This window comes from Ranitomeya imitator, chromosome 4, assembly GCF_032444005.1.
Source record: "Ranitomeya imitator isolate aRanImi1 chromosome 4, aRanImi1.pri, whole genome shotgun sequence".
NCBI lineage: Eukaryota > Metazoa > Chordata > Amphibia > Anura > Dendrobatidae > Ranitomeya > Ranitomeya imitator.
Window position 1 is genome coordinate 689,595,570 of NC_091285.1, and position 16,012 is coordinate 689,611,581.

Here is a 16,012-nt window from a genome sequence, read left to right on the forward strand (position 1 = left end):
CTTTTTGCGCCCTCTGCGTGGTCTTTTGTAGGTTGTTGTGCTGACCGCAAAGCTACCTTTCCTATCCTCGGTCTGTTCAGTAAGTCGGGCCTCACTTTGCTAAATCTATTTAATCTCTGTGTTTGTATTTTCATCTTTACTCACAGTCATTATATGTGGGGGGCTGCCTTTTCCTTTGGGGAATTTCTCTGAGGCAAGGTAGGCTTTATTTTTCTATCTTCAGGGCTAGCTAGTTCCTTAGGCTGTGCCGAGTTGCATAGGGAGCGTTAGGAGCAATCCACGGCTATTTCTAGTGTGCGTGATAGGATTAGGGATTGCGGTCAGCAGAGTTCCCACGTCCCAGAGCTCGTCCTATATTATCAGTAACTATCAGGTCATTCCGTGTGCTCTTATCCACCAGGTCCATTATTGTCCTGACCACCAGGTCATAACAGTACAGGTGGCCCAAAGTACTAATGCATCTCAATAGAGGGATAAGAGAAGTTCTGAGACCATTTTTTTTTCTTTTCAATGTGTTTTGTCTCTCTTTTCCCCTTTACATCTGGGTGGTTCAGAACACAGGTGTTAACATGGACATTCAAGGTCTGTCCTCTTTGATGGATAATCTCACTATAAGTGTACAAAACATTCAAGATTTTGTGGTTCAGAATCCGATGTCAGAGCCTAGGATTCCAATTCCTGATTTGTTTTTTGGTGATAGATCTAAGTTCTTGAATTTCAAAAATAATTGTAAATTGTTTCTTGCCTTGAAACCTCGCTCCTCAGGTGACCCTGTTCAACAAGTAAAAATCATTATTTCTTTGTTACGTGGTGACCCTCAAGACTGGGCATTTTCCCTTGCGCCAGGAGATCCGGCATTGCGTGATGTTGATGCGTTTTTCCTGGCGCTTGGATTGCTTTATGACGAACCTAATTCAGTGAATCAGGCAGAGAAAATCTTGCTGGCTCTGTGTCAGGGTCAGGATGAAGCGGAGATATATTGTCAGAAGTTTAAAAAGTGGTCTGTACTCACTCAGTGGAATGAATGTGCCCTGGCATCAATTTTCAGAAAGGGTCTCTCTGAAGCCCTTAAGGATGTCATGGTGGGATTTCCCACGCCTGCTGGTCTGAATGAGTCTATGTCTTTGGCCATTCAGATCGATCGACGCTTGCGTGAGCGTAAAGCTGTGCACCATTTGGCGGTACTATCTGAGCATGGGCCTGAGCCTATGCAATGTGATAGGACTTTGACCAGAGCTGAACGGCAAGAACACAGACATCGGAATGGGCTATGTTTTTACTGTGGTGATTCCACTCATGCTATCTCCGATTGTCCTAAGCGCACTAAGCGTTTCGCTAGGTCTGCCACCATTAGTACGGTAGAGTCTAAATTTCTATTGTCCGTTACTCTGATTTGCTCTTTGTCATCCTATTCTGTTATGGCATTTGTGGATTCAGGCGCTGCCCTGAATTTGATGGACTTGGAGTATGCTAGGCGCTGTGGTTTTTTCTTGGAGCCCTTGCAGCATCCTATTCCATTGAGAGGAATTGATGCTACGCCTTTGGCCAAGAATAAGCCCCAGTACTGGACCCAATTGACCATGTGCATGGCTCCTGCACATCAGGAGGATATCCGCTTTCTGGTGTTGCATAATCTGCATGATGTGGTCGTTTTGGGGTTGCCATGGCTACAGGTCCATAATCCAGTATTGGACTGGAAATCTATGTCTGTGTCCAGCTGGGGTTGCCAGGGGGTACATGGTGATGTTCCATTTTTGTCTATTTCGTCTTCCACTCCTTCTGAAGTTCCAGAGTTTTTGTCGGATTATCGGGATGTATTTGATGAGCCCAAAGCCAGTGCCCTACCTCCTCATAGGGATTGCGATTGTGCAATTAATTTGATTCCTGGTAGAAGTTTCCTAAGGGCCGATTGTTCAATTTATCTGTGCCAGAACATCCTTTGCCGTTGCTGTCTGATTTGTTTGCTCGTATTAAAGGGGCTAGTTGGTTCACCAAGATAGATCTTCGAGGGGCGTATAATCTTGTGCGTATTAAACAAGGCGATGAATGGAAAACAGCATTTAATACGCCCGAGGGCCATTTTGAGTACCTGGTTATGCCATTCGGGCTTTCCAATGCTCCATCAGTATTTCAGTCCTTTATGCATGACATCTTCCGAGAGTACCTGGATAAATTCCTGATTGTGTATTTGGATGATATTTTGGTCTTTTCAGATGATTGGGAGTCTCATGTGAAGCAGGTCAGAATGGTGTTCCAGGTCCTTCGTGCGAATTCCTTGTTTGTGAAGGGGTCAAAGTGTCTCTTTGGAGTTCAGAAGGTTTCATTTTTGGGGTTCATTTTTTCCCCTTCTACTATCGAGATGGACCCTGTTAAAGTCCAGGCCATTTACGATTGGACTCAGCTGACATCTGTGAAGAGCCTGCAAAAGTTCCTGGGCTTTGCTAATTTTTATCGGCACTTCATCGCTAATTTTTCTAGTGTTGCTAAACCGTTGACTGATTTTACCAAGAAGGGTGCTGATGTGGTCAATTGGTCTTCTGCGGCTGTAGAGGCTTTTCAGGAGTTGAATCGTCGTTTTTCTTCTGCCCCTGTGTTGTGCCAGCCAGATGTTTCGCTCCCGTTTCAGGTTGAGGTTGATGCTTCTGAGATTGGAGCTGGGGCTGTTTTGTCACAAAGAAGTTCTGATGGCTCAGTGATAAAGCCATGTGCTTTCTTTTCTAGAAAGTTTTCGCCTGCTGAGTGTAACTATGATGTTGGTAATCGTGAATTGTTGGCCATGAAGTGGGCATTCGAGGAGTGGCGTCATTGGCTGGAAGGAGCCAAGCATCGCGTGAATTTGACTTATCTTGAGTCTGCCAAACGGTTGAATCCGAGACAGGCTCGATGGTCGTTATTTTTCTCCCGTTTTGATTTTGTGGTTTCGTACCTTCCGGGCTCTTAGAATGTGAAGGCTGATGCCCTGTCGAGGAGTTTTGTGCCTGACTCTCCGGGTGTTCCTGAGCCGGCGGGTATTCTCAAAGAGGGGGTAATTTTGTCTGCCATCTCCCCTGATTTGCGGCGGGTGCTGCAAAAATTTCAGGCTGATAGACCTGACCGTTGCCCAGCGGAGAAACTGTTTGTCCCTGATAGATGGACTAGTAGAGATATCTCTGAGATTCATTGTTCAGTGTTGGCTGGGCATCCTGGAATCTTTGGTACCAGAGATTTGGTGGCTAGATCCTTCTGGTGGCCGTCTTTGTCGCGGGATGTGCGTTCTTTTGTGTAGTCCTGTGGGACTTGTGCTCGGGCTAAGCCCTGCTGTTCTCGTGCCAGTGGGTTGCTTTTGCCCTTGCCGGTCCCGAAGAGGCCCTGGACGCATATTCCTATGGATTTTATTTCGGATCTCCCCGTCTCTCAAAAGATGTCGGTCATTTGGGTGGTTTGTGATCGCTTTTCTAAGATGGTCCATTTGGTACCTTTGTCTAAATTGCCTTCCTCCTCTGATTTGGTGCCATTATTTTTCCAGCATGTGGTTCGTTTACATGGTATCCCGGAGAACATCGTTTCTGACAGAGGTTCCCAGTTTGTTTCGAGGTTTTGGCGGTCTTTTTGTGCTAGGATGGGCATTGATTTGTCTTTTTCCTCGGCTTTCCATCCTCAGACAAATGGCCAAACCGAACGAACTAATCAGACTTTGGAAACATATCTGAGATGCTTTGTTTCTGCTGATCAGGATGATTGGGTGTCCTTTTTGCCGTTGGCTGAGTTCGCCCTTAATAATCGGGCCAGCTCGGCTACTTTGGTTTCGCCGTTTTTCTGCAATTCTGGTTTCCATCCGCGTTTCTCTTCAGGGCAGGTTGAGTCTTCGGACTGTCCTGGTGTAGATACTGTGGTGGATAGGTTGCAGCAGATTTGGACTCATGTGTTGGACAATTTGACATTGTCCCAGGAGAAGGCTCAACGTTTCGCTAACCGCCGGCGCTGTGTGGGTCCCCGACTTCGTGTTGGGGATTTGGTTTGGTTGTCGTCTCGTTATGTTCCTATGAAGGTTTCCTCTCCTAAGTTTAAGCCTCGTTTCATTGGTCCGTATAAGATTTCTGAGGTTATCAATCCTGTGTCATTTCGTTTGGCCCTTCCTGCTTCTTTTGCCATCCATAATGTGTTCCATAGGTCGTTATTGCGGAGATACGTGGCGCCTGTGGTTCCATCCGTTGATCCTCCTGCCCCGGTGTTGGTTGAGGGGGAGTTGGAGTATGTGGTGGAGAAGATTTTGGATTCTCGTATTTCGAGACGGAAACTCCAGTACCTGGTCAAGTGGAAGGGTTATGGTCAGGAAGATAATTCCTGGGTTTTTGCCTCTGATGTTCATGCTGCCGATCTGGTTCGTGCCTTTCATTTGGCTCATCCTGGTCGGCCTGGGGGCTCTGATGAGGGTTCGGTGACCCCTCCTCAAGGGGGGGTACTGTTGTGAATTCTGTTGTCGGGCTCCCTCCTGTGGTCATGAATGGTACTTCGGCTGGTTCTGTCCATGGAATTCCTCTGGTGGCTATGGGTGTTTCTGAGTTTCCTTCCACAGGTGACGAGGTTAATTCGTTAGCTGGCTGCTCTATTTAACTCCACTTAGATCTTTGCTCCATGCCACCTGTCAATGTTCCAGTATTGGTCTTGTTCACTCCTGGATCGTTCTTGTGACCTGTCTTCCCAGCAGAAGCTAAGTTGCCTGCTTGTTTTTCTCTGGTTTGCTATTTTTCTGTCCAGCTTGCTATTTTGTTTGTTGTCTTGCTTGCTGGAAGCTCTGGGACGCAGAGGGAGTGCCTCCGCACCGTGAGTCGGTGCGGAGGGTCTTTTTGCGCCCTCTGCGTGGTCTTTTGTAGGTTGTTGTGCTGACCGCAAAGCTACCTTTCCTATCCTCGGTCTGTTCAGTAAGTCGGGCCTCACTTTGCTAAATCTATTTCATCTCTGTGTTTGTATTTTCATCTTTACTCACAGTCATTATATGTGGGGGGCTGCCTTTTCCTTTGGGGAATTTCTCTGAGGCAAGGTAGGCTTTATTTTTCTTTCTTCAGGGCTAGCTAGTTCCTTAGGCTGTGCCGAGTTGCATAGGGAGCGTTAGGCGCAATCCACGGCTATTTCTAGTGTGTTTGATAGGTTTAGGGATTGCGGTCAGCAGAGTTCCCACGTCCCAGAGCTCGTCGTTATTATCAGTAACTATCAGGTCATTCCGTGTGCTCTTAACCACCAGGTCCATTATTGTCCTGACCACCAGGTCATAACAGTTAGCATAAAAACATACTATAAAGGCCATGCCTAAAAGTAAATAAAGTGCACAAGTGCCACAACAAAAAAAGAGAAGGAATATCTATGCTGGTCAAGTATAGATATCCAAAACCATCCTCAATCAGAGACAAGACCAGTGTATACTATAATCATTAATCCGAACAAACAGGATACCTTAGATGGTTAATGTCTGTGTGCACAAACGCCCCTGTTTGTTCGGATTAATGATTATAGTATACACTGGTCTTGTCTCTGATTGAGCACGGTTTTGGATATCTATACTTGACCAGCATAGATATACCTTCTCTTTTTTTGTTGTGGCACTTGTGCACTTTATTTACTTTTAGGCATGGCCTTTATATTATGTTTTTATGCTAACATCCGACTCACCTTGTGATTTATATGAAACACTTTCACTTTTGCATGCCCAGGCACTATTTATTTGTTGTCCCGAACATCAGATTTCCCTAAAATACCATACTGGGTTATCTATGTACAGTATGTATTCAGTGTATTATTGATTATATGTCCTGTGATGCACTTTCTCTTTTTTTCATATTTTAATCATTTTTGTAATTTGACTTACTACTATTCAAATAAAGATAAGATTACATGTATCCTTGTCCGGAATTTTCTCCTTCTTTTAGCTCTTATTTCTGGGTTTTGGTTTCACTCTATATGGAGTGGTTTCCACTCCTCACTACCACACATCTTACATTTAATCGCTTATCTTTTATGAATTGTGCGATTTATTGATTTATTTCAGTGTGTGTGGTACTCTTTGTTACTTCTAGAAATGAGCAGAAGTGAGGAGTTCAGCTGAAACTGATATTACTGCACCAGAGAATTTCAGGTTTTTCTGTTTGCTCTGTAGGGTCGTGTTACATATAATCCAATTCATCAATAAAACAATTATCCCATGGACTCCACAAAAGACCTCACGCAATCCCCCAACACACCCGACAGGGCGACAAAGAACATTATTTTTAGTAAAAAGATTAGTGCTGTTTGTGAGTCTCGTCCCTATAATTGTATTTTAGTAGTTACCGTATATTCCTGTACGTAGGAGCAGTATATAGTAGTTATATTCTTGTACATAGGGGGCAGTATTATAGTAGTTATATTCTTGTACATAAGAGCAGTATATAGTAGTTATATTCTTGTACATAGGGGCTAGTATTGTAGTAGTTATATTCTTGTACATAGGGGCAGTATTATAGTAGATATATTCTTGTATATAGGAGCAGTATTATAGTAGTTATATTCTTGTACATAAGAGCAGTATATAGTAGTTATATTCTTGTACATAGGGGCAGTATTATAGTAGTTATATTCTTGTACATAGGGGCAGTATTATAGTAATTATATTGTTGCACATAGGGAGCAGTGTTATAGGAGTTATATTCTTGTACATAAGAGCAGTATATAGTAGTTATATTCTCGTACATAGGAGCAGTATTATAATAGTTATATTCTTGTACATAGGAGCAGTATTATAGTAGTTATATTCTTGTACATAGGAGCAGTATTATAGTAGTTATATTCTTGTACATAGGAGCAGTATTATAGTAGTTATATTCTTGTATACAGGAGCAGTATTATAGTAGTTATATTCTTGTACATAGGGAGCAGTATTATAGTAGTTATATTCTTGTACATAGGGAGCAGTATTATATTAGTTATATTCTTGTACATAGGAGCAGTATTATAGTAGTTATATTCTTGTACATAGGGGCAGTATTATAGTAGTTATATTCTTGCACATAGGGGCAGTATTATCCCCTTAGCGACCGCCGATACGCCTTTTAACGGCGGCCGCTAAGGGTACTTAAACCACAGCGCCGTTAATTAACGGCGCTGTGGAAAAAGTCCATAGCGCCCCCCAGAGGCCGATTTTCTCCGGGGTCTCGGCTGCCGAGGGTAGCCGAGACCCCAGAGAACATGATTCGGGGGGGTTTTAACCCACCCCGCATTTGCGATCGCCGGTAATTAACCGTTTACCGGCGATCGCAAAAAAAAAAAAAAAAAAAAGCGATCTCTTTTTAATTTCTCTGTCCTCCGATGTGATCGCACATCGGAGGACAGAGAAAAGGGGTCCCAGGTGGCCCCCCAATACTCACCTAGCTCCCCCGATGCTCCTCGTGTCTTCCGGTGGGCGCCGCCATCTTCAAAATGGCGGGCGCATGCGCAGTGCGCCCGCCGGCCGGCACCGGGAGAATCTTTGGGGTCTCGGCTGCCGGGGGTAGCCGAGACCCCAAAGAGCACGATCGGGGTCGGTATTACCGACCCCTGTTTTGCGATCGCCGGTAATTAACTGTTTACCGGGGACCGCAAAAAAAAAAAAAAGTAAAGTGTAATTCTCTGTCCTCTGATGTGATCGCACATCAGAGGACAGAGAAATAGGGGGATTCGGGGACCCTAGCATACTCACCTAGGTCCCTGGATCCTCTTGCTGCTCCTCCTGGCTGCCGGCAGCAGAACATGGCGGACGCATGCCCAGTGCGCCCGCCATCTGTCTCCATCTGCCGGCCGGCAGGAGAACAGCAGTTGGGGCTAAAATTAGGGTTAGGGGTAGGGTTAGGGGTAGGGTTAGGGTTAGGGGTAGGGTTAGGGGTAGGGTTAGGGGTAGGGTTAGGGGTAGGGGTAGGGTTAGGGTTAGGGTTAGGGTTAGGGGTAGGGGTAGGGTTAGGGGTAGGGTTATGGGTAGGGTTAGGGGAAGGGTTAGGAGTAGGGTTAGGGTTAGGGTTAGGGGTAGGGTTAGGGGTAGGGTTAGGGCTAGAGGTGGGGCTAAATTTAGGGTTGGGGCTAAATTTAGGGTTAGGGTTGGGGCTAAACTTAGGGTTAGGCTTCTTTCACACTTACGTCGGTACGGGGCCGTCGCAATGCGTCGGCCCGACATACCGATGCACGTTGTGAAAATTGTGCACAACGTGGGCAGCAGCTGTAGTTTTTCAACACATCCGCTGCCCAATCTATGTCCTAGGGAGGAGGGGGCGGAGTTACTGCCACGCATGCGCGGTCAGAAATGGCGGATGCGACGTACAAAAAACGTTTCATTGAACGTTTTTTTGTGCCGACGCTCCGCCAAAACACAACTGATCCAGTGCACGACGGACGCGACGTGTGGCCATCCGTCACGATCCGTCGGCAATACAAGTCTATGGGCAAAAAACGCATCCTGCGGGCACATTTGCAGGATCCGTTTCTTGTCCAAAACGACGGATTGCGACGGAATGCCAAACGACGCAAGTGTGAAAGTAGCCTTAGGGTTAGGGTTGGGGCTAAAGTTAGGCCTAGGGTTGGGGCTAAAGTTAGGGTTAGAGCTGGGATTAGGGTTAGGGTTTGGATTAGGGTTGGTATTAGGGTTAGGGTTGGCATTAGGGTTACGCTTGGGATTAGGGTTAGGTTTGGGATTAGGGTGAAGGTTAGGGTTGTGATTAAGGGTGTATTGGGATTAGGGTTAGGTTTGAGGTTAGGGTTGAGATTAGGATTAGGGGTGTGTTGGATTTAGGGTTTTGATTAGGGTTATGTTAGGGTTGACATTAGGGTTGTTTTGGGGTAAGGGTTGTGATTATGGTTAGGGTTAGTGATTAGGATTATGGATGAGGTTGGGATTAGGGTTAGGGGTGTGTTGGGGTTAGGGTTGGAGCTAGAATTGGGGGGTTTCCACTGTTTAGGTACATCAGGGGGTCTCCAAACACGACAGCCAATTTTGCGCTCAAAAAGTCAAATGGTGCTCCCTCCCTTCTGAGCTCTGCCGTGCGCCCAAACAGTGGGTTACCCCCACATATGGGGCATCAGCGTACTCGGGATAAATTGGACAACAACTTCTGGGGTCCAATTTCTCTTGTTACCCTTGTGAAAATAAAAATTTGGGGGCTACAATATCTTTTTTGTGAAAAAAAATATATTTTTTATTTTCACGACTCTGCATTCTAAACTTCTGTGAAGCACTTGGGCATTCAAAGTTCTCACCACACATCTAGATAAGTTCCTTGGGGGGTCTAGTTTCCAAAATGGGGTCACTTGTGGGGGGTTACTACAGTTTAGGTACATCAGGGGCTCTGCAATCGCAACATAATGCCCACAGACCATTCTATCAAAGTCTGCATTCCAAAAAGGCGCTCCTTCCCTTCCGAGCTCTGCCGTGCGCCCAAACAGTGGTTTACCCCCACATATGGTGCATCAGCGTACTCGGGATAAATTGGACAACAACTATTGCAGTCCAATTTCTCCTGTTATCCTTGTGAAAATAAAAACTTGGGGGCTACAATATCTTTTTTGTGGAAAAAAAAATATTTTTTATTTTCACGACTCTGCATTCTAAACTTCTGTGAAGCACTTGGGCATTCAAAGTTCTCACCACACATCTAGATAAGTTCCTTGGGGGGTCTAGTTTCCAAAATGGGGTCACTTGTGGAGGGTTTCTACTGGTTAGGTACATCAGGGGCTCTGCAAACGCAACATAATACCCGCAGACCATTCTATCAAAGTCTGCATTCCAAAACGGCGCTCCTTCCTTCCGAGCTCTGCCGTGCGCTCAAACAGTGGTTTACCCCCACATATGGGGTACCAGCATACTCATGACAAATCGGACAACAACTTTTGGGATCTAATTTCTCTTGTTACCCTTGTGAAAATAAAAATTTGGTGGCTAAAAAATCTTTTTTGTGGAAAAAAAAAATATTTTTTATTTTCACGGCTCTGCATTCTAAACTTCTGTGAAGCACTTGGGCATTCAAGGTTCTCACCACACATCTAGATAAGTTCCATGGGGGGTCTAGTTTCCAAAATGGGGTCACTTGTGGGGTATTACTACTGTTTAGGCACATCAGGGGCTCTCCAAACGCGACATGGCGTCCGATCTCAATTCCAGCCAATTCTACATTGAAAAAGTAAAACGGCACTCCTTCTCTTCCAAGCTCTGCGGTGCGCCCTAACAGTGGTTTACCCCCACATATTGGGTATCGACGTACTCAGGAGAAATTGCACAACAACTTTAGTGGTCTAATTTCTCCTGTTACCCTTGTGAAAATAAAAATTTGTGGGCAAAAAGATCATTTTTGTAGAAAAAATGCAATTTTTGTTTTCACGGCTCTACGTTATAAACTTCTGTGAAGCACATGGGGGTTCAAAGTGCTCGCCACACATCTAGATAAGTTCCTTAAGGGGTCTAGTTTCCAAAATGGTGTCACTTGTGGGGGGTTTCCACTGTTTAGGCACATCAGGGGCTCTCCAAACGCGACATGGCGTCCGATCTCAATTCCAGCCAATTCTACATTGAAAAAGTAAAACGGCACTCCTTCTCTTCCAAGCTCTGCGGTGCGCCCTAACAGTTGTTTACCCCCACATATTGGGTATCAGCGTACTCAGGAGAAATTGCACAACAACTTTTGTGGTCTAATTTCTCCTGTTACCCTTGTGAAAATAAGAATTTGTGGGTGAAAAGATCATTTTTGTGTAAACAAAAGCGATTTTTTATTTTCACGGCTCTACGTTATAAACTTCTGTGAAGCACTTGGGGGTTCAAAGTGCTCTCCACACATCTAGATAAGTTCCTTAAGGGGTCTAGTTTCCAAAATGGTGTCACTTGTGGGGAGTTTCCACTGTTTTGGTACATCAGGGGCTCTCTAAATGTGACATGGTGTCCGATCTCAATTCCAGCCAATTCTGCATTGAAAAAGTCAAACGGCGCTCCTTCACTTCTAAGTTCTGCGGTGCGCCCTAACAGTGGTTTACCCCCACATATGGGGTATTGGTGTATTCAGGAGGAATTGCATAACAAAATTTATGGTTACATTTCTGTTTTTACACTTGTGAAAATAAAAAAAATGGTTCTGAATTAAGATGTTTGCAAAAAAAAGTTAAATGTTCATTTTTTCCTTCCACATTGTTTCAGTTCCTGTGAAGCACGTAAAGGGTTAATAAACTTCTTGAATGTGGTTTTGAGAACCTTGAGGGGTGTAGTTTTTAGAATGGTGTCACACTTCATTATTTTCTATCATATAGACCCCTCAAAATGACTTCAAATGTGATGTGGTCCCTAAGAAAAAATGGTGTTGTAAAAATGAGAAATTGCTGGTCAACTTTTAACCCTTATAACTCCCTAACAAAAAAAAATTTTGTTTCCAAAATTGTGCTGATGTAAAGTAGACATGTGGGAAATGTTATTTATAAACTATTTTTCATGACATATCTCTCTGATTTAAGGGCATAAAAATACAAAGTTTGAAAATTGCAAAATTTTAAAAATTTTCGCCATATTTCCATTTTTTTCATAAATAATCGCAAGTAATATCGAAGAAATTTTACCACTAACATGAAGGACAATATGTCACGAAAAAACAATCTCAGAATCAGCGGGATCCGTTGAAGCGTTCCAGAGTTATAACCTCATAAATTGACAGTGGTCAGAATTGCAAAAATTGGCCTGGTCATTAAGTACCAAATTGGCTCTGTCACTAAGGGGTTATAGTAGTTATATTCTTGCACATAGGGGCAGTATTATAGTAGTTATATTCTTGTACATAGGAGCAGTATTATAGTAGTTATATTCTTGTACATAGGGGCAGTATTATAGTAGTTATATTCTTGCACATAGGGGCAGTATTATAGTAGCTATATTCTTGTACATAGGGGCAGTATTATAGTAGTTATATTCTTGTACATAGGAGCAGTATTATAGTAGTTATATTCTTGTACATAGGGGCAGTATTATAGTAGTTATATTCTTGCACATAGGGGCAGTATTATAGTAGCTATATTCTTGCACATAGGGGCAGTATTATAGTAGTTATATTCTTGCACATAAGGGCAGTATTATAGTAGTTATATTCTTATACATAGGGGCAGTATTATAGTAGTTATATTCTTGTACATAGGGGGCAGTATTATAGTAGTATTATTCTTGTACATAGGGGCAGTATTATAGTAGTTATATTCTTGTACATAGGGGCAGTATTATAATAGTTATATTCTTGTACATAGGGGGCAGTATTATAGTAGTATTATTCTTGTACATAGGGGCAGTATTATAGTAGTTATATTCTTGTACATAGGGGCATGTGCTGCTCAGTTTATTATGATAGACTTTCAGCCATACATGGACCTTTATGTAGTGCTAATAAGCCTGGTTCTATCATTTGTTATACTTTGCTGCCATCTACTGGCCGTTTGCTATATCACTGTAATATTTGTTATGGAATTTTCCCACAACACCTTTCTGTCTTTAGCTCCTCCTATCTTTTTCCTTCTTTTCCTGTTTTCTACTCTGTGCCATCTTGGATCCCACATGTGCTGCAGAGCTGGAGAAAGGATTCTCTTGTTAACTCTAACCTGAAGCTTCTATTATCTCTGTCTGGTGATTCTGTAACAGCTGTAACTTACAGTCCTCACTCTCACCAAGGTACTGTAAATAAACCTGTTGAATGTATCACTGCATCATCCTTCCGGATCACCACGCGCGGCTGATAGAGACTGGTGGCACAGGTTGGCGAGTAACGCTACCTGCAATTGTTTATATAGCGATTTGTGATCACATCCCTCAGACACATCTCATCCACGTATATCGGTGGCAGAATAGTAACAAGAGACCTAAGTCTACAGTGTCTGTGTGCATATGCATTGTCTGCTAGCAAGTCTTAACCGTCCGCCATCTTATCTAAAACATGTCCACAAAAAGCACGGTGGACCCATCTGCAAGTGAAGCACATCAGGTTCCCGACACCATAGATGCTGCAGGAGCAGAGTCCACACTTACTGCAGAGCAGGACGTACGACCCAAACGTGTAACCAAGCCGACACAAAAGGCCAGAGAGAACTTTGAGACTACTAGAGACGAGTTCCATGATAACCTAGAACATTTATGGGGCAGAGTTGATCACTATTTAGCAGCTCTTCCACGCTATCACAGTGACGCTGCAGGTTTAACCGCCACATTGAAGAGTTTATCTGCCGACTATGATCGCTACCAGAGACTGTCTGCAAAGTTCATCACATTCCTGAGTAACTGTGACATGGAAGATGCCCATGCAGAAGTAACTGAAAGGGAAACTCTTCTCCAAGAAACGACCTCATTAGTACGAGATGCCCAGGATAAAGCAGAACTCCGCATCGCTCACCTCCAAGAGGTTAGGTCACATCGCACAACATCGACCAAAATCACAGCTCGGTCTTCCAGATCATCTCACTCCAGGAAGTCAACATTGTCTGACAAGCTACTGGAGATCCGTGCAGCTGCAGAGGAAGCTAGGGTAAAAAGCTCCTTTGCTAAAAGGGAGGCTGAAGTGGAAGTGGAAGCTCAAAGAAACAAAGTGGAAGCTCAAAGAAATGAGATGGAAGCTCAAAGGAAATTAAAAATACTCCAAGCAGAAAAGGAAGAAGCAACAGCCCTTGCTAAACTGAAGGTCCTTGAACAAGCACTGGGACAAGATGATAATCCGGACTGTCTTATTCCAGAAGAAATGGAAGACGCAGCTGATCGAACTTCAGACTACGTGCTAAGACATGCAACATCTGCACCAGCACCACCTCCAGTTTCTAACACGGATGCGCCCGCAAGTCAAGAAATGTCGCCACCTACTGCGGACAAGGTAACTTCCAGCACTAACTCACAATTTAGGCCACAGCCAGCGGACCCTATAGAGACTAAACCGCAGTTTAACCCTTATGCCGCATCATTTCGTCCTGATTTGTCGCAGTCATATAAGGCAGAGAACTTACATTCCCTACGGATACCACAAGTTCATCCTGCAACAATGACCGAGAGATCGGACATGTCTGACTTCGCCAGATACATGATTCGCCGGGAGTTAATAAACATTAGTCTCTCAAAGTTTGATGATCGTGCTGAGAATTATAGAGCCTGGAAATCCACCTTTCAAGCAGTGATCCAAGACCTTAATCTCACCGGCAAGGAACAACTGGATTTGCTTGTTAACTGGTTAGGCCCTGAATCAGCAGAGCGCATAAAGACAATAAGGGCAGTTCATGTGGACTATTCAGATGCAGGTCTTATTGCAGCCTGGGAGAGACTGGAACAAACCTATGGCAGCTCAGAAGCTATAGAATGTGCCTTATTTAAAAGACTGCAAACCTTCCCAAAGATAACTAACAAGGACAATAGAAAACTTCAAGATCTGAGCGACCTGCTAAAGGAAATAGAATTGGCAAAATTAGACCCACGCCTCTCAGGACTGAGCTACCTAGATACTGCTCATGGCGTTAATCCAATAGTGTCCAAGTTGCCACACGGCATGCAGGATAAATGGGCAGACCACGGCTCAAGGTATAAAAGGCAGTATAATGTGTCCTTTCCCCCCTTTTCATATTTTTCCAGGTTCATCAGTGACCAAGCTCGGAAGAAGAATGATCCCAGCTTCGACTTCACTGAGCCTACTCCACCAGCATCATCATCATCTACAAGGTATGATAACATTGCCAAACGTAGAGATTCAAGGAACACAGTATCTGTGAGAAAGACTGACGTTCCACTTACTACACCTGCCTTCACTAAGACAAATAATGTTGCTCCTAAAGTCATGGACAGTAACCGTATGTGCCCTATCCACAAAAGGCCTCACCCACTTAAAGAATGCCGTGGATTCAGAGCAAGGACTTTGCAGGAGCGTAAATATACCCTCAAGGAGCTTGGGATATGTTATAAGTGTTGCACCTCCTCAGACCACCTCGCTAAGGAATGTAAGGCCGCCATTAAGTGCACTGAATGCAGCAGTGATAAACACGTCACAGCCATGCATCCCACGCCAGCTCCATACAAGTCACAACCTTCTGCAGCATCTAACCCTGCTCAAAAGCATGGCGGGGAGCCACAGGTCCCTGACCCAACTGCAACCGCTGTTTCCTCCTCATGTACTGAGGTATGTGGAGAAGGGACTGATCTTAAATGCTGTGCCAAGGTATGTCTGATTAAGGTCTATCCAGAAGGACAACCCGACAAGGCCTCCAAAATGTATGCCATAATAGATGAGCAAAGTAACCGATCTCTAGCAAGGCCCAAATTCTTTGAGATCTTCAACATAAAGGGACAAATGACTCCATACACCCTCAACACCTGCTCTGGTCGTATTGAGACTTCTGGCAGGAGAGCCTCTGGGTACATAGTCTCTTCAATCAAGGGAAACGTGCATATACCCGTGCCAACCCTAATTGAATGTGACCAGATACCTGATAACAGGGAGGAGATTCCCACTCCGGAAGCCGCACTTTATCATCGCCACTTGAGGCACCTGACTAATGAAATTCCTCCTCTGGACATGAATGCTGATATTCTAATCCTACTCGGAAGGGACATTCTGAAGGTCCACAAGGTACGCCAACAATGCAACGGCCCAGATGATGCTCCATACGCCCAAAGACTCGACCTAGGCTGGGTAATCGTGGGCGATGTATGTCTGGATAGGAGTCACAAGGCATCCGAAGTCAACGCCTGTAAAACGTATGTGCTCCAAAATGGTCGCGCAACTCACTTTAAGCCATGCCTTCATCACTACGAAGTGAAAGAGAGGTTCTCTGATTCCATCCAGGAGCCTGACATCATTCCCACTCCCTACGGTGATGACTTAGGGAGAACAGTGTTTCACACAACAAAAGATGACAACAAAGTTGCCTTATCCATAGAAGACAAGGAGTTTCTTAAAATCATGGACAGTGGATTCTTCAAAAATGAATCTGACCGCTGGGTTGCTCCCTTACCCTTCAAGGCTTCAAGGACCAGGCTTCCTAACAACAGAGAACA